The following is a 19,398-nucleotide window of genomic DNA, read 5'->3' as shown; positions in this document are numbered from 1 at the left end:
GGCAGAAAAATAATTTTACATATGATTTCGACAAATACAACTTTGCAATAACTTATCAGATGAAAAAAGTTGTTTGACTAGTTTGGCTGCAAGAAGAAATCATTGGAGAGGTGAAGGAACCCAACTGTTCAGCACTACTTTTGATAATACCCGAAACTTCGATAATACTCGAAATGTCGATAATATCCGAAACTTCGAAAATACTCGAAATGTCGATAATACCCAAAACTTCGATAATACTCGAAATTTCGATAATACCTGAAACTTCGATAATACTCGAAATTTCGATAATACTCGAAACTTCGATAATACTCGAAATTTCGATAATACCCGAAACTTCGGTAAAACTCGAAATTTCGATAATACCCGAAACTTCGATAATACTCGAAATTTCGATAATACACGAAACTTCGATAATACTCGAAATTTTGATAATACCCGAAACTTCGATAATTTCAAATACTCGAACGGTTTCGAGTAACCGATGACAACTCGATAAATTTTCACTCCCGAAGTTCGATAGGTCTTCAGCCTTATCGAACACCAGTAGCATCACACCTGAAGAAAAGCACTTCGTTCTGGCGAAGGGGGGGGGGGGTAGAGTCCAGGCTTCATGAATCTTCGCAGTCACTAGAAACTGGTGGTTCAGGCACAGTTTACGAGGAAATCATTTTTGTCATGAACGTATTGAATATAAGCAGAAACATTTGTTATACTCTGAAAATAGTTTTTTTCTCTCATGGATATCTTACACAGAAAGAAATAAACGAACCCAAATCCGACTTGCCGACGTCCATATGATCCGAAACATTCACAAACGGATCCCCAGGTTACATTTAAACATGGAACCAGAAAACATTTTATGCCGACTGAATCTAGCTCAGGCTAGGGTTTCGATGGGTTAATGAAAGTGAAAAAAAAAAAAAATGAAATGAAATCTTTAAGTTTTACGTCCCACAGTTATGCCGGTTAGGCTAAAGCAGAGGTGATTATGAGAAATGAATGAAATGGTGAAATGAAGAAAGTGGGAGGAAACGGGAGAACCAGGAGAAAACCCACGCACACGGTGTTTGTCCACCACAAACTTCACTTGGCGGGAGCAGGGGTTTGAATCCGGGACCCCATGCACCAGAGGTGAACGCTCTACCACTGAGCCACCGCGGACCCTTTAATGAAAGTGAATCATGACCAGTTGGTGAAACCAGAATGTGAAAGCAAATGAGACCCCCCCCCCGAAAAAAAAACGGACACGCTGTCTCACAAACTTGTATGTTCTGGGATCGAATCAGGGACTCGCTACCCCTAGAGATGAACGTTGTATCCCTCTTTATTATTCAAACAATTATTCTGCTAACAGAAAGAATATTCAAGAAAATATAGCATGACAAGTTCGACCTTCGATGTCCCCCAACGGATATGGTCTTGAAAGGTTACTTTGAATAAATTAGTTTATATACATACATATATATATACTTTTGGTTACTGAATTACAAGTAGTATACAATTTGTTCGGGATTATGATTAGAAACTAGATTTCTAGGCTTTCGGCAGCTATGGCCATGTTAACCCGTCATATATAAAGAATGACGTCCCTACCCGGGAATAAGAATAAAAATTATAACGACACTTTTCAGCACCATAATTTTTTTCTCCGTTTCCTAGAACACTACGCGTTACAATGTACACTCATGTCCAAAATGATTATCGCATATCTATAGCTGCATTCTTGTAAAAATAAAATGTGATAATGATTTTACAGTTTACTTTTAATACTGATACTATGTGTATAAACGGGAAATGTATATTTGTGGTAAATTTCACAGGAAAAGAATTGTAAATACGAAAATTAGAATGAGTAAAACAAAATTTTGCTAAATGGACAAGAAAGTTTTATTCTTCTTATTTTCTGCTCTTTTGACATGAAATTTGTCACATACATGTCTTTGCCGATTATACATATACTAACATTATAAGAAATACCGGGTGAATTCGTTATCAAATTATATTCCTACAACAACATATTTATAGACATGCAACAATAATTTTGGAGATGAGTGTACCTGTCAGTGGCGTACGCAAGGAGGGGTTCGAGGTTTTAACCCTCTTGAGGACGATATATGCGAAAATAAGTATCTAGCTTATTACGGAATGTGTAGAAACACCTCAAATTACATTAACCTGGCAGCTTGAAACTCTTTTGACGAATTTCTGCGTACGCCACTACTTAAGCATGCCATGTTGTTTAGCTCGACGTTATCTTTCAATTCACTCATGTCTAATCTTTGGGTATTATTGTATTTAAACAAAAATTAAAATTTGAGTTGCACCTTATTAACCACAGTGTGTGACGTCATCTTGTTACTGTCAGGAATGAAAATGAAACGACATATTTGAGTTTAACGTCCTACGATTTAGGCTAAGAGGGACAATGATTAAGACATGTGAATGGTGATGGAATGGGGAAGTGGGAGGAAACGGGAGTACCCCGAGAAAATTCACGGACACGATATTATGCACCACAAACTTATTTGTCCGGGGATCGAATCAGGGACCCCACGCACTAGAGGTAAGCGCTCTGCCACTGAACCACGTGTCCCCCTTGCTAGTGTTAGACTTAGGCTATTTGAGAAAGCGTTACCCCCTGTAGCGAACGTGGCCAAGGTGGCTATTCAGTAATTTTACTTTCAGCAGAGTTGTAAATCATACTGTGAACCAGTCAGGGTTTCCGGGTCTTTTTGCCAGGTAAAGGTGTGTAATAGCAGAGTTCCAATACTCTGCACAAACCATCTTCCAAGCAGCTGTTTCTTGCTACAATCCCTTTGCCTGACAACACGTCTTTCCTAATTTTTTTTCCTTCCTTTTGAAATCTTTTAAACAGCAGGCGGTCTATTGTTCAGAAATGTACCAAATACGCTCCAGCTGACGTTTTCTCCGCGTTTTTATTGCTTTCGCGTTTATGATTAGCCATCTACATTTAAATACATGGACAGCGTATTCCAATCGTACACATGAGCAATAAATACGCTTTGCGATCGCCTCAAAGAGCCGGGTACTTAGAATAAAAAGCTTAATGAAGGCATACTCTGTTTCATCTTAATAGGTAATCCTACGGCATCAAATTTTAGGTTTACAAAATAATAGTTTTCCCGATATTCTCGAATACTACGCATGAAAGATTTAGTATCACCATATAGTATATATATCGCCTTTGGAGATTTTTTTTTTTTTTTCATTAAACGTTAATAATGTTTACAAAATTTACGTCTTTCAACTATTTTTGTTCAAGCCTCAAAACTGTTTGTCCTGTGACATTGTTCAGGACCCTGACATTTTTTTCTTTTAAATGAGTTTACACACCATACAACCATGAGTTAATACCATTTGAAATAATATAACATTACATGTTCAGATTACTTAACCCTCTTCAACTTTCACACAAGTGTTATACTATATGAACATGAAACCGGATGTAGTTCTAAGGTTGCATTTATTTATTATCAAAAAAAGAAGTACAGCATATGTCGAATTCCTGAAGCCTGTAACTAAAGACACCTCATTTTTTAAAAAGATCCTCGAGTTATCAAAATCAATTGGTAACATCCGCTTACACATGAGCTACAGTATTATGTAATGATCTTGAGGTCACTCAATGCCAAAGATTCAAGAAGTCGAATATCTTTCTAGTTACCAGCGCAACTACCAGAGTGCAGCACTATTTGCAACCCGTGCTGGCATCTTATGAGTATAAACACAACTAATTGAGAACAGAATCGGTGTTCGAAAATCGAAATTCGTCAGCTTCCAATGCGAAGTTTACTGCTTCATTTTCCTATATCGATTCTTTCGGACAAGGACTCTTGGGAACAACTGCGGCGATAACAAACCCGCAGACCTGCAGAGAAAAGGGGCGGCACGCTTTAGCCCAATTATCACCAAATTATCAAACTATTCGCATGGGACTCTGTTTTAGTTATGCGAGAGGCTTCAGAGTCGGTTTCGTCGCCACTGTTTGGGAATAAGACAATTTGGTTTAAAGGTAAATTAAAAAAAAAAAAAAAAAAAAGGATAAACATAGACTAATTTGGAGCAGTACAGTAAAAGGCAAAAGAAACATAAAAAGAGATTAATACATGAGCAAGTCAATCGCACCATACCGACTTCCCCAATCGACACCATCTTTACCAAAACACTTTTGTCTATTGAGTATAAGAGCTAGAATGAAGTTTAGAGATATGTCGATGGTCGATCGCTACCAGAATGACAGTCCACAAGGAACTACTTTAAATTATATCCACAGACGAAAGGCGTCCTAGGAGAAAGTAATAGATTTTCCAATACTCAAGGTGGCAAAGTCGTAATGACCCATAAGGCAACTTTGACATTAATTTCAGGCTGGGATAAAGCTATTTGGAAAGCAACTGGAAACTATCACACTATTTTCACTAACCTACCGAAAAGAGGGAACTATGCAGAATGGTATTTCGCAGTGACAATATATATCGTACTTTAAAATCCCTCGTCCTCCCCGCGTTCGTATTGGGAAAGATTATTAGGCCAGAAATTTAACAATTTGAAAAAGTTGGCTAGAAAGAAAAACGATATAAGCGACCCTTCGTGACCAATTGATAGCGTTTGTGCTTTGTGTACCCGTGGTCCTTGGTTCGATTTCCGATGGGATATTTACCTGGGATGCAAACTCAAGTACTGATCCGGATCCCACTTTAAAAACTCGAACTTGTCACATAGCCTCGAGACTTGCAAGGAACGTTAAGTTCCTTAACGAATCAATTATTCAAGGAAAAACGACACGCATGAGCAAACGAACTAGACGGTAAGGTACAAGGAATGTACGCATTCTATTAAAGTCAGAACAATTAGAAATCCACAAAGTTCTTGCCATTCTAGAGCAGTGATATACAAAAAGCAATCCAGTGAACGGTACGTACCTTCAGGTTTCGAAGTACAGTAATCTTCATCAGCATCCAACACCTTTTGCCAACGTTCCTGAAGTTGCACAATACTCTGGTGATAAAACTCGAAGGTCACGGGTGCAAAGACGTCCGTGAGTTCGTTCCGCAAGTCTCCAATTTGTGGCTGATCTTCCACGGAGGTGGTTGTCTAGTGAATGTAATAGGTGGTAACCTGTTGGCTCAAGATTCGATGATTATGGTGTATTGCATAGTGTCTCGCAGCTAAGTTGCTGAAGGTTCTCCCGGATCCTCTTTGACACAAGTGGCTTGGAACTTTCGTCCAGAAACAGCACACCCCTGCAATTCACCAATGTCGTCTCCTACTGCCGCAATGCACAGTCCACCCTTTGCAACTGACGAGAGTAGAGACCAGCAGTGATGGTGTGACCAAGTGGAAGGAGCTTGTAATGTACAACTTGCCGACAATTCCACCATACAGAGAGCATAACCTTTTTTGGGTGCGGAGGTGGTCTTGAAGTGTGAGGAACAGGGTCACTTGGCAACAACAAATGTCCGGTACGCTTGAGAGTGTCATAGGAGACCCACTTTTAGTCACTATTGAACAAGCGATCACAGCTGGGTGTGTTCAGGTGCCGAGTGACCAAATACGCAAACAATCTGTCACTCGTTGTTGCTTGTTGGCTGCCGATAACGTGTGAGGTACCCACTTGCTTGTTCCATACAGGTCCAGTCCGACTGTTTTAGCGGAAATATAGAACCTTTCTGTAAGTTCACCAGGCGTTAGTCTACTGCCTTCGTCATCCAACACATGCAATCGTTCACTGCGAAGTTCATCCGAAAGGCTCACATGGAATTTCTGGAACCAATGCCTAGCGGGGTGTTCTTTCACAGTATTCTCCCTAAATGCTTGGCATATGCGGTAACTTGATGCGGCAGCTAACATGCCCACTTTAAAGTCATACAACAAACACACGTAAACAAGCTGCTTCGATATTTCAATTTCACTTCGACACTGGACGAGCTATGACTGCTGCATGTGCGCTAAGTTCCTACATTACTCAAAATAGATGGTCCGACTAACTCCCGATTGCTTGGCAGGTACATGCGCCACTTCCTCTGTGTGAGTGCACTATTAATAGGACGTCAAAAACGGCAAGAACTTTTCTGGATACCTTGCAAAAAGTGGCGTTCGAACTAAAATCTATATTTGGTAGGAATTCGTGAAGTTAGGTGTGAAAGTAATGAGGAACTGCGAAGCGAACAAAGAAATGTTGATGTTTATACACATAAGAAGGTTTCGTTCATTTCTTGGTGTCATATAAAGATCAGAAGAGCTTGATCATGTCAATCTCAATCCATCACTGAATTCGATCCATCTCATTCCGTAAACTTCTCTGATTCTGCCGAAATGATAAAAGTCACGCCGCTTGATCATGTCAATCTCAATCCATCACTGAATTCGATCCATCTCATTCCGTAAACTTCTCTGAAGCGATCCGTCTCTGATTCTGCCGAAATGATAAAAGTCACGCCGGTAAGAAGGTTTCGTTCATTTCTTGGTGTCATATAAAGATCAGAAGAGCTTGATCATGTCAATCTCAATCCATCACTGAATTCGATCCATCTCATTCCGTAAACTTCTCTGAAGCGATCCGTCTCTGATTCTGCCGAAATGATAAAAGTCACGCCGGTAAAAAATTAGCTTTTATTTTTTTTCGCTTGAAAGCATGGTGGGTTGAGTTAAATCAGTCTGATTTAAATCACGATTTTAATCACGTGATTGTTTTCAATAAAAATCGTTGATTTAAATCAAATTCCGAAATAAATTAATTTGAAGTGAAAATACGTGAAATCTCGTTACTGTTCTGGTGTCGCCTCCTGAGTTGATAAAAAGTTACGTAAGTTAAGGTGTGTGTATGAAGTAAAGGTGTTCGATCCCCCCCTGAATCTTATTAGTACCCCACTGAGTATAAAGTCTGAATTCAACACTGCTAAGCCTATAGTTTAATGCAGATTTCTAACCACTTTACTATTCACCAGTGTTCGAACTCGAAACCTTATTGGTACAAGGTGATGAGCTTAACCACTGCTCCACCAGGAAAATCACCATTCGATATTCAAGACAAAAATTCTTATGTATTTGCGTTTATTTCCAGAGATCATTGTGGATTGTGTTGGTCAGAGGATGTGTGGAGTGCGAGCTCCGTGTTATTTTGTGTTTCAGTAAATTATCCTGTTCTTTTTTTTTTATTACCGAAGAGAGTGAGGTGAACATGAAGTGTTACTGATTATAACAACAGTATATGATTATGATATAGAGGTGAGATTAATCCCAAGAACTGAAAATTTGGTGACTTCTACTTGTAAACAAACATTCCATTGAGGCTGGTTGCTTGGCGCTGGAAGGCTGGTGAAGGAAGTGGAGTATATACGTAAGTGAAGAATAAGATTCGTATAAATAAACTATTATTATTGTACTAAATAATCAACAAGTTAGTAACAATACCACGTTACATTAAAAGGAACGTCGATAATATCGTGATAATTAAGAGGACTTATTTGAATCAGTGTTTTGTTTACATTGCATTGTGATAGTGTTTTGTTCCGGTTAGCAGGTTGCCAGTTCCTGGAGGTCTAGTTTACAGTACTGTTATTAACCGCCATTTTGAATCCTGATATTTACTTTGTATACAATTACAATGTCATCCTGTTCGAGATGCAACTTGAAAATAAATCGTTATGATGATGCACTACAGTGCTCAAAAAAGAACTGCAATAAACTGTTTCATATATCGTGTTATAATATGTCGGTAGAAATATATACTGATCTGAAACAATCAGGCATCATTAGAGAATGGCTTTGTAATGAGTGCAAAAATTATGTTATAACCGAAAATACTGAGGCTACATTTGTCAATAATGCAGCCTTAATTGGAGCTAAAGTTCCCTCTGTTTCAAAATCAACTAATAATCCTACTAAAATTACAGATATAGCAATAAAACTTGATGAATTGTGTGATCAGATTGCACATCTTACAACCAGTGTTCAGTTCATGTCCAATAAATATGATGAATTGCTAAAAAAAATTTGAAGTAGAGGTGACGGAAAATATTAAACGGGACAAAGAAATCACAAAACTAAAAGCGGAAAATGTAATGTTGAAAAATCAAATAGAACAACAGGCCATGGAGTTAAATGATCTTAACCAATACGGGCGTAACAGAAACATTGAAATTCATGGAATTCAAGAGCGTGTTGGTGAGAACTTAAAGGATATAGTAATTGATTTGGCAGGGAAATTACGACTAAATTGTGAAGAACAAGATATTGATGTTGTACATCGTATATCAAATGGTAGTGGTAAAAATAAGAGGAAAGCAATAATTGTACAGTTCAAGACACGATCTGTGAGGGATAGTTGGCTAGGTAAAAGAAATTCAGGATTAGTTAGTAACAACGTAGTTTCTGGAAGTGATGATCAAAAGATTTTTATAAATGTTAACTTATCCCCTAGAAATAGGCAACTCTTCTGGAAAACGCGTTTGGGGGAAGTGTGGGGGAGGGGGAGGTGTGGTCTTGGTCGTTAAAAATAAATATACGTCAGAGAGAATAAGTAAATTTGAGTTAACGGACTATGAAGATTTGTGGGTTAGGATAGAAATATCAGGATCAAACTATATATACATTTGTGTAATATATTTTCCTCCATACAGTAAAGAGGAACATTATTTGGAATTTCTTAAGAACATTGAAAGATTCAAAGAATTATCACTGTCCCAAAATGTTTTAATAATAGGTGATTTCAATCTTGGGCTGCTAACAGAATATATGAATGGAAATTATTCTGTAACATTAAGTACTTTAGAAATTAATGTTTTGCATAAATTAAACTTCTTAAATTTTTCACAGTTGAATACTGTTAAAAATGTAAACGACAGAATTTTGGGTGTTGTGTTCAGTAATTCACCCAATGTTGAAGTGTTTGAATCTGACGTTTACTTTGTTCAACAAGATAGACATCACCCGTGCTTGAATATTAGTATTCAATTCCTAAAAAGTTGCAAAATATATAGGGAGCTTGGTGATGCGGTTTATGATTTTAACAAATGTGATTTTCTAAAGTTATATCAGCTTTTGAAGATTAAAAAATGGGATTCGTTGTATGTAATTAAAGATGTAGATGAAGGTGTTAATTACTTTTATTCTGAATTATATAAAGTACTTGATGAAAGTGCACCTAAAAAGTCAAAGAGTAAGCATTTATACCCGCCTTGGTTTACTGCTGAAATAATTAAAAACTTAAAGAAGAAAAATCGTCTTAGACGTGCATTTAACAATTCTAAACGCTATTCCGATTATATACGTTTTGTTGATATTAGGAAACAAATTAAGTCTAGTATTGAACTGGCTTATAAAAATTATAATCAGAAAATAGAAGAGAACATCATTAAAGAACCTAAGGTATTCTGGAGATATGTAAATAGTAGAAGATGTCCAAATTTGACTAACAAACATTCTGTTCTTGAGTACAACAACGATAAAATTATCGATAATAAATTAAAATGTGAAGCCTTTGCCACACATTTTCAATCCGTTTATAGTTCAGAACGACCTAATATAGATTTATCTTAAATATACTCAATTACAACACCTTCATCTGCAGATATAATGGTTTTAGATAAGATATATGAACTTGAAGTTGAAGCAGCAATAAATAAAATAAAAAGTAAAAGATCATTTGGTCATGATAGTATACCATCTTATATTTTTAAGGGCTGTAAAGAATTCCTCATCAAACCATTGACTTATTTGTTCAATTTGTCTTTGCATCAAGGAAAATTTCCAGCAAAATTTAAAATTTCAGCGGTATGCCCAGTTCCTAAAGTTAATCCAGTAAGATTGATAGAAGATCATAGACCAATTAATCTGATACCTTCTCCTGCTAAAATATTTGAAGCAGTTATTTATAAACATCTATTTAATCATGTTTCTAGATATTTGTCTGATCATCAATATGGCTTTAGGTGTAATCGATCAACTACTTCAAATTTATTGATTATGAATCAAGTAATTAATGACTCTTTCAGTAGAGGGACACAAGTAGATGTAATATATACAGATTTTAAACGAGCTTTCGACTTGGTTGACCATGATGTACTTCTTAGAAAGCTGAGAATGTTTGGTATATCGAGGGATTTAATTAAATTGTTTCATTCATATTTAACTGAAAGAATGCAATATGTAATCTTTAATAATATCAAATCTAAACAATATTCAGTATATTCAGGGGTACCTCAAGGATCAAATTTAGGTCCTTTACTTTTTCTGATAATAATTAATGATCTACCAGAAGCTTTTAAACATACATCATGCCTGATATTTGCAGACGACACCAAATTATATAATGAAATTCAAACAGAGAGGGATTGTAATACATTACAGTCGGATATAAATAGACTAAGTGAGTGGTGTATGAAAAACAAATTCCAACTGAATATTTCTAAATGTTATGTAATGACTTATACACTCAACAAAAAACAAATATTGTTTGAATATATTATAGGAAATCAGAGGTTAAAAAGAAAGGAAATTATAAGAGATCTAGGGGTTTGGTTTGACATGAATTTGAAATTCAAACACCATATAAATATAATAACTAATGAAGCTTTTAAAATGCTCGGTTTTATAAAAAGGTCAAGTCATTATTTTAAAGATACTAGAACTATATTATCGTTATATAATGCATTTGTACGATCAAAATTAGAATATGCATCTATAGTTTGGGATCCTTTTTATCAGTGTCAAAAACAACAAATTGAGAAAGTTCAAAACAAATTATTGAAATACACTGCCTATAAAATATTTGGTATAGAAACACAATATATTTCTTACGAAGTTCTTCTTAAAAAATTTAAATTGTTGTCACTAGAAAAAAGGAGGTTTATACAAATAGTGTTATATCTTAAAAAATTAATTGACAATAGGGAAGATAATATGTTTTTATTAGGCAGATTACCTTTTTATATTCCTCGACAAAATCTAAGAGGAAGAAATACTTTTTACATGCCTCATAATAGAATAAGTACTAACAAAAATTCTCCACTGTATAAATTATGTGATGCGGGTAATAGAATTGGGACTATGGGTTTAGATATATTTTAGTATAAATTTAAGACTTTCAAGCGAAAGTGTTTTGAGATGTTAATTGATAAATTGTAGATTGTTTTTGTATGTTATAACCTGAAGAAGGAAAAAAGGGTATACTTATTGTAATTTTCATGTTTAAATACTAGTTATATGTATGTTTGATGTTGCTCATCCTTTGATGATTGTATATAAAATTTTGTACTTTGTAATTGCCTTTGGGTGTTAAGTGCAATAAAATATATTATTATTATTATGGAAGATAATAATCATAAGAAGCAAAAATATAATTGTAAACCAGTCAGATTATATAAATATAAAATATCAAATTTTAGAGCAGTTGAATCATATCGGACTGAAGTCTAGATCAACTTATGTGCTAGGCTTCTAAAAAATATCTGGCCTAAGTCCCTAAGTACAATATATTTTGTAATTAATTCAAAATGTATGTACAAAAAATGCTTATAAAATTTGGTATATTTTTACTTTTTCATTTAGTTTTATTCATGTTACAGAGTACAGACAAATTTCTGTTTCGGCTTCGGCACTTAGCCACTTAATTCACTGCCACTTTTAGCGTGTTGTATTAGCTCTACATATATATCCTAATATTAAGAACATTAGTAATGGGGCAATCCTGATTTCTTCTCTTCGTAACATAGGGCTTGTAAATTGTTAACTATTCCACCGGGTAAATCACCATTTCACATTTAAGACGGGAATTCTTTTGTGGGTTTGTTTCCAGATAATATGGGCGTATTTAGAGGAAGGTCCGATCCGCTCAGCTTTAGGTGAAAATTATGCATTTTATATGTATTAAATCACTGGAGAAAGTAAATAAATTTAGGTTTGCTTCTCACTTGGTTTATATTCAGCTGTGTTAGCTTTAGGGTTTTTTAACAATTAATTTTCTCTCGACATAATTATGATTGGTGTACTGTCCAAAGCCCCTGGACAAGGTAAAGCTTGGTGGTTTGTCTTTGCCACTGCTTTGCACCGGGTGAAGATGTACTAATGTAGAGACTAGGGATCGTAGTTGAATTCGGCTATATCTGAGAGGGGCAAAGACTCCCTCTAGGTTTTAGTGCTACCTCCCTGAGTTGCATAAAAAGTTACATAAGTTAAGGTATGTGTATGTATGAAGTAAGGTATTCGACCCCCCTCGAACCTTATTAGTGATCCACTGACTACAAAGTCTGAATTGAACACTGCTAGGGACCTGTAGTTTAATATATATTCCTAACTATTTTAACACCCACCGGGATTCGAACTCAAAACCCTCTTGACACAAGGTGATGAGCTTAATCACTGCTCCACCGGGGAAATCGACATTCGATATTTAAGACGAAAATTCTTGTGTGTGTGTGTCTGCTTGATTGTTTCCAAATAATAGGGGCGTATTTAGGGGGGTCCGATCTCCTGCCGAAACAAAAATTTTAAACATTTTACCTGTACATAACTTCAGACGAAATTTACGTCTTTTATACGTATTTGGTGCCGCAAGCTTCTAATGGACCACCCGGTTTTTTTTTTTTTTTTTTTTTTTTTTTTTTTTTTTTTTTTTTTTTTTTTTTTAATGTCCCTGCCGAATATTAATAACTTTTGTGAAAAAGTGCTATGTTGATAAACACTGCTGTACTTCTTTCTCTAATGCTTAAGAAACATTGGGATTGAAACAGGTTTCACTTAAATAACATAATTAACATTTAATACTAATTCCTAGAATGTTTTTCTTCAGTTCGCGACTTGTATTATATGAGAAGAAAGACGTGATTTAAATCAAAAAATGAACAGAAATGATTTTATAAAAAGTCATGATTTTTCCATCCTGCTTGAAAGTGAAAAAATAAAACTTTTTATGTACTAATTGTTGCATACAATAATTGACTCATTAGATAACTTTTATTCCATTTGTTTCAAGCAATAAAAGTTTAATTTTTACCAATGTGCTGTTTCTTTTAAAGATTCAATGTTTCGATTCCAGTGCCGAATTCATTCACTTCGAAAGGAATCAAAAGAATAGATCGAGCATTAGAATGGAAGTTGCTCTACTTCCGGAGTCTTATATAGCTGATTAATAATTAAAATTCAAAGAACACTGCTCCCCAATCTCACATTTTCAACTGTTTAACTTCACACCACTAATAAGGTGATGGGTGGAAGACAAGTGTTACTACTACACTATTATAAACCTCTTCAAAATTCCTCATTATCACAATGCAATTAGGAAGAAGATGCAGTTCCATACACAATCTTAGTTTTGTGAAAAAATATGTGCTAAAAAAGGCAATAACCTTTTGCCGAAACATTCGTATTTAGATATTTTTGAGTGCTTCTTGGGTGAGAATCTTTTTTTAAAAAAAATAAATAAATATGTACAGTTTCCAGAACATTGTAATGTGCCACTTCTCTGTACAAACAATGTGATATGCTCCTGTTTGTAAACATCACCACATGAATTTATGTCGAAGTACTACACCACATGAGATTACTACGAGTAGCAGACGACGAAACACCGGCACCTCCTACAAGTCACATGACGACAGGACAGCAGCAGCGCCACCGCTGCTCTGCGACGCCTATATATTGAACAGCAACCAGTGGACTGGCACCAGTTTTCTGGCCTCCTTCCTCTTGCTTGCCTGGAGCACTAGGAGTAACCTATCCCAAAGCCTCTAGTCTGCTTAAGGACTCTTGGCTATTCCTTTCCTGCTGGCTTAGAACGGTTCGGGGCTCTGTTGAAAATCCTACCACAGTCGCTTATTTAGCTTCGGGGTTCTATGACTTCTAACCCCCTCACTGCTTGCTTCGGAGCTTCCTACGCCACTCTGCTTAACCTGCTTCGCGGCTCTGTAGATAACCTGTCCGCGACCGCACGATCAAGAATTACCTAATTTCTACCTTACAAATTAGAGATTAGTATTTAATTGCATTTTCTGTAAATACTATTGTTATAGAGGATTTTTAAATAAGCAGGTAGTGGGAATCTATTCCGGACTCTGATTTTATTAAACCTAGCTCTACTAACAACGACGTTTTACAATATACATAAGAGGTATATAAATGAGATGTAATTTGCACAGAGAGTGGACTAAGCTTAAGTTCTGAATTGGGATAACTTTTGCTTAAAAGCAACGTCAAACGCTTACGAAAAATCAGCTCCGTATTTCCCAACAGTTGTGACGAAGACATTGTGAGCAAGCACAGGTGCAATGAACATATTCTAATGAAACTAGCGACGAGAATAAGTAAAGAAGATATAAGGCATCTTAAGTAGTAAGGGGGAACCCAAAAAAGCCTTGTTCCTTGAAAATCTCTAGTGTACACTGAACAATCGATATATTCGTAAATTTATTTTGAAACGATTTATCAAGAGAGAAATGAACGGCAATCTATTCATCATCCCTTTTCCGACATCTACAAGTAAAGATACGGATACTGGTAACACATGAGTCATCTTCGTTTTACCAGATTATTAATAACCCATATATGAACACACAACCAATAGGCAACCTATGTTAATTTGTACAGCTTATATATTCATACTTCTAGTATCGCTATATGCAATATGCAATTTAGGTTTTTCCATGTAATTTTGTTTCCTCTATTGTATATTATTTTCAATTTTTGTTCTCAAGTGTTTAACTATTTTATTATTATTTTTTTTTTTACTTAAGTAGTATACTCTTTTTTTGTGGTTCAATACTTTTCTTTTGTAATTGTTAATATTTTCTATGTATTGGTGCTTTTTTTAAAAAAAAAAAAAGAATGTATGCACGTGGTTAAGTGCTCGGAGAAGGCTGCAGAGCCTTAACTTCGCCACGTAAAAGAAGTCATAAATAGAAGTGTAACCTATTACTGGTAATCACCAACAGAGATACAGTGATTAACGACATTCACCGGTGAAAGCTGGTAATAGGAATGCAATTTCCAACATTCGCGGTCGATTTCCGGTACTCACACTTCCGACTTTCACAGTAAGGTCTAATATATACTCTAACCTATATAATGTCTAATATATACTCGATACCCTAACTCTCTGTGTTACTCACCTGCTTTAGCACGCTATACTCTTCCCAAGGAATTTCAAGTCACTAATTAATTGAAGTCACTTTATAAAAAGCACCCGTCTCACGCCCACTTACTCTCAATAGCCACCTTTTGCACTATACAGCTTACTCAGGTTCCCACACGTCCTGAAACGTAAATCGGAGAAGTCGCTAATATGATTACAATTTTCAGTCATAAAAGGGTGCAAATCACAATAGTGTATAGTTAATATTGTTAAATGTCAATATTGTTTATCTGGATGACGCGAGATAAAGTTCTAAAGGCGTAAACATATTACAACTCTAAGGGCAATAGCTCTCAACGCTGGTCTAATAGTTTTTGCGTGCGCCTTTCGCGCAGATTAGCTTTAGGCAGGCTTAACCGTTAGCGAATAAATACAGCGCGCAAATATATGCCATAAAAACGATAATGCAAGAAGCACCAACCAAACTGAGCTGGGCGGCCCCCACAAATCACGAATTGTATCTAAAACGCGTAAGAGTAGGGCTAAGCTAATACTCAGGGTGTCTACTAAAATTCCAAAATGAAATTTCGTGACCTTTTCTTTACCAAAAAATAAAATTTTTGTAACATTCTCAAGAGCGAATTTGGGTGCGAGTTAGGCTGAATTTTTATGCATGCGATAGAAGCGTGCTTTGCTTGTGATTTGATAGCGTTTAAAGCCGGCCATCAACATTTTTGGTGGTTAATTTTGACGTTTTATACAGCAAAATTTTCCAGTCTGTACTTATATTTGTACAGATTTTAAAAAATCGTGACCCAAAAGCTAAATTTCGTGACTTTTTGTTGACTTTCATGACCGTTTTCTGATTTCGTGACCGATAGACACCCTGTAATAGCCTGCGCGGGAGCCCGAGGGCGCTGACGCGTCAACGACGATGGGTATGTGCGTAAGCAAGGATAGTGGAAACACAGTATTTCTCATTTAGGTGCCTTAAGTAAAAAAAAAAAAAAAAATGAAATGAAATCTTTGAGCTTTACGTCCCACGGTTATGCCGGTTAGGCTAAAGGAGACTATGAATGAAGAAAGTGAGAGGAAACGGGAGAACCCCGAGAAAACCCACGAGCACGTTGTTTGTCCACCACAACGTAGACACGGCACGAGCTGGGATCCAACCAGGGACCCCAAGCGCCGGAGGTGAACGCTCTACCACTGAGCCACCGCTCTATTACCTTCGGACGACGCCAGCGTAAATGCACGGACCCATCAACACCCTCGCCTAACTCGGTTAAATAAATTTTTGGTTTTTAGTGGCAAGCTAGCCCAGGCCGATTTACGTTTTCTGCACTATTGCTTTCATGGCATATGTCCGGATACTGCATTTATATGAAACTGGGAAAAACTTGTAGTTTTTCATTAATTATTTCTGGTCGCCCTGCCGAACTTCATCTACTATACCCTGGCCGGCAAACGATGATTTCTGACAGCTCAGCTCGAGAGGACGACTGAGGAGTACGGTGTTGCCATGTACTTCTCGCGTAAGCGGAGAATCGTCTGCTTCCTCGTTGAAAGTGAGAGGGAGTGAGTGAAAGTTTGGCAATGTGCGGTGGTTACCATGGAGACGCGACAGGTTCTGAGCCTAAGGTTGGTTGCCCTGCTGTCTTCTGCTCGCTCGCCGTGGCCTTGTGCAAAACTGTTAGAAATCATCGTTCATCGGCCACTGTATAAGTGGAGTACTGTCATGTCTCCTAGCGCCAATCCTATGGACGACAATAAGATGGAAATTAGAGGTTAATTGTCGGAGAGTAGATCCAGAAATATGAAAAAAAAAAAAAAAAAAAAAAGTAAAATTTACAGGAAAGAAAAGATGAATTAGTTATTTTTCACGAAATTCATGCTAACCAAAATAAAGTGTAATGTGCTATTGTCAATTGTTAGAAACTGTTCGGTGTTGGTACTATTTTGAGTAGAGGTATGCTGCCGTCAGACATTATGGTGTAATGAGAAAATTAATTCCCATCATTCAATGATGTAATTGTATTTAACTGATGTGACTTTTCGATTGTGAGTTTTATAACCTATTGGTGAAGAAAAAAGAATTATTACGTTTCGTTTAGTGGCAGAATTACTGAAATTGGCAAATGTGGGAAGGTATTGAAAATAAAAAATGGAGGAACATCGTGTTGATGTGCAAAAGTTGGCAAGGAAAGGTACTTTCTTCGAGGATACAAAATTGTCCATAGAGAAGGCGTTATTATTTATAGTGGAGCGGTGCAAAATTAAAAAAAGATAAACACGATGTTTTCAGCGACATCCTTGTTTACGTGCATCCTCATCATCGCTGACGGGCTCGCGCTCCCTGGCGCGATCCTGCTCTAACGCGGTTAGATAGCATTCTTTTTAGTGGTCACCTAGCACATGTTGATTTGTTTCTTTACACATTGGTAATAGTATACATGAGAACCCCCTGATCTGCGTTTCTTCTGTGTTCTATTACCACTTCTACATGAAATACCATAAATTTTCTACGTAGTTCAATAGTAAGAAGTATCCATGTGCACAAGGGGTTAAGTTCCAACATTGGGCGTCCGCTTCCAGCAAAATTTTTAAAATTTACAGGAAAGAAATGGATAATTTGATCGCTTGTGCGCTTGATAATATATGAGTCTCGAAAAATCTGTTTATTTGTTATTTATAAGCGGTTGTAAACATGGGACTATACGGCGAGCGGAGGGAACTACTTGGCGCAAGGTAACAAAACAGTTGCATTGTGGGAAAGAAATGAACATTTATGTTATCAACATGGCGAATGTACAAGGGTAATGAAATAACAGTTTTAACATTTGTGAAGCAATACGTTGATAACGAACAAAATCTTTTAAAAGTTTGTGAAGAGCACGGATTAATGAACCTAGTAACAAATTGCAGAAAGTGTGCAAAGGAGATAACAGCGAAAAAACGTGGCGAAAGCGGACGCCCAACTTCGGAATAAATGCCTGCACAAGACATGCGATATGCGTTAAATTTCCCCCCTCCCCATACACACATAGTTATAAAGTAAAAGGGCACTATGCATGCAGATATAAAGGCGTTATTTATTATTTTCGTATCAGTCGATAAGTAAATAAAAGTCGCTTTGTTACCCCCTTTGTATGTTCGTACATACTTAATGAATATTCCCTAAAAGTATGAGCGTCCTGCTCCTTCGGGAACTGACGCAGCTTCATGTATACTATATCCTACACGTTTTATGGCATATTTCCGGACGCAGTATTTACACGGAAAATGATCAAGTCCTCTTAAAGTGAATGTGCACCGAGGAATTTTTAAGAAACTTTCAAAGGTAATGACAATTAAAATCCTCATAAATGACAAAAAATTCACATTTTTTAGTCTGAAAATTCTGGATCTACTCTGCGGCATAAAGCCCGAAAGCAGTGAAAGAATTATAATTTTCCAACATTTCGAGTGGTCTGCTCAACTTGATCTGCACAAGAAAACTACGGTATATTAAGTCATCATACAGTGGCCTGATATTCTTAATCTGCACGATTTTGACACCTAATTTTAACTACAATAGCACTTATTCTAACAAGGTATCTTACCTCCAACGATTTATTTCAAAACATGTTGCAGATACACAATGGGTTCATTATTCTGATGAAATGTTAATGGATGTTTTTGCTTGAATTCACAATTGACTTCTTTAATTGTCTTAGAAAAATAACATCACTCAAGTTAATATTCTTAGTCACTAAAGTCCATTCACTTTACTTTTCTTATGAAAATACTTAACATATTTTTCCAAAACATACATAAATAAATCATATCATACTCTTAACGCACCACAATTTCCGCTTTCCTTCGCACTTCGAACTTCACTTTATTCAAATAAGTATTGCCAAGATCTTGTGTCATAATATACTAGTTTAATGAATAAAAAACATTAAATGAAATCTTTAAGTTTAACGTCCCACGCAAATGCCTGTTAGGCTAAAGGAGACGGTGATAATGAGAGATGAGTGAATTGGTGGAATGATGAAAGTGGGAGGAAACGGGAGAACCCCGAGAAAACCCACAAGCATGGTGTTTGTCCACCACAAAGTTAATGAACAAAGTTTCTTTTATGTCGATAAGCTGGGAGAATGGGAAGTTCCAGTAAACTACGGATTTAATGTAGAACATTGCTATAAAATGCAACTTAAATTTATTTCTTCAAACACTTTTCAATATTTGAAGATATCAAGGAAAGAAATATCGTCCAAATTATCTGCGGGAAAGAAAAAGCAAATTGTGTTGATCCACGATAT

The 19,398-nt window shown here is 36.4% G+C and overlaps 1 protein-coding gene across 2 annotated transcripts in view; it reads right to left on the bottom strand.

Annotated features, from left to right (window-relative positions):
- Positions 1 to 18,977, bottom strand: part of mino (glycerol-3-phosphate acyltransferase mino) — a 228,361-nt gene extending 209,384 nt beyond the window's left edge. The window contains exons 1-2 of one of the 2 annotated variants that reach the window (XM_081734695.1): positions 18,694 to 18,977; positions 15,129 to 15,272 (exon numbers count right to left, since the gene is read on the bottom strand). The gene's annotated coding sequence lies outside the window, so the exon portion shown is untranslated. The remainder of the gene's footprint in view (positions 1 to 15,128; positions 15,273 to 18,693) is intronic. The other variant, XM_081734696.1, reaches the window with a different exon arrangement.
- Positions 18,978 to 19,398: the final 421 nt, after the last annotated feature.

Source organism: Thermobia domestica, chromosome 12, assembly GCF_964235325.1.
Source record: "Thermobia domestica chromosome 12, izTheDome1.hap1.1, whole genome shotgun sequence".
In the NCBI taxonomy this organism is placed as follows: domain Eukaryota; kingdom Metazoa; phylum Arthropoda; class Insecta; order Zygentoma; family Lepismatidae; genus Thermobia; species Thermobia domestica.
The sequence above is the reverse complement of the archived record's forward strand: the minus strand, read 5'-3'. Positions and strand labels throughout refer to the sequence as shown.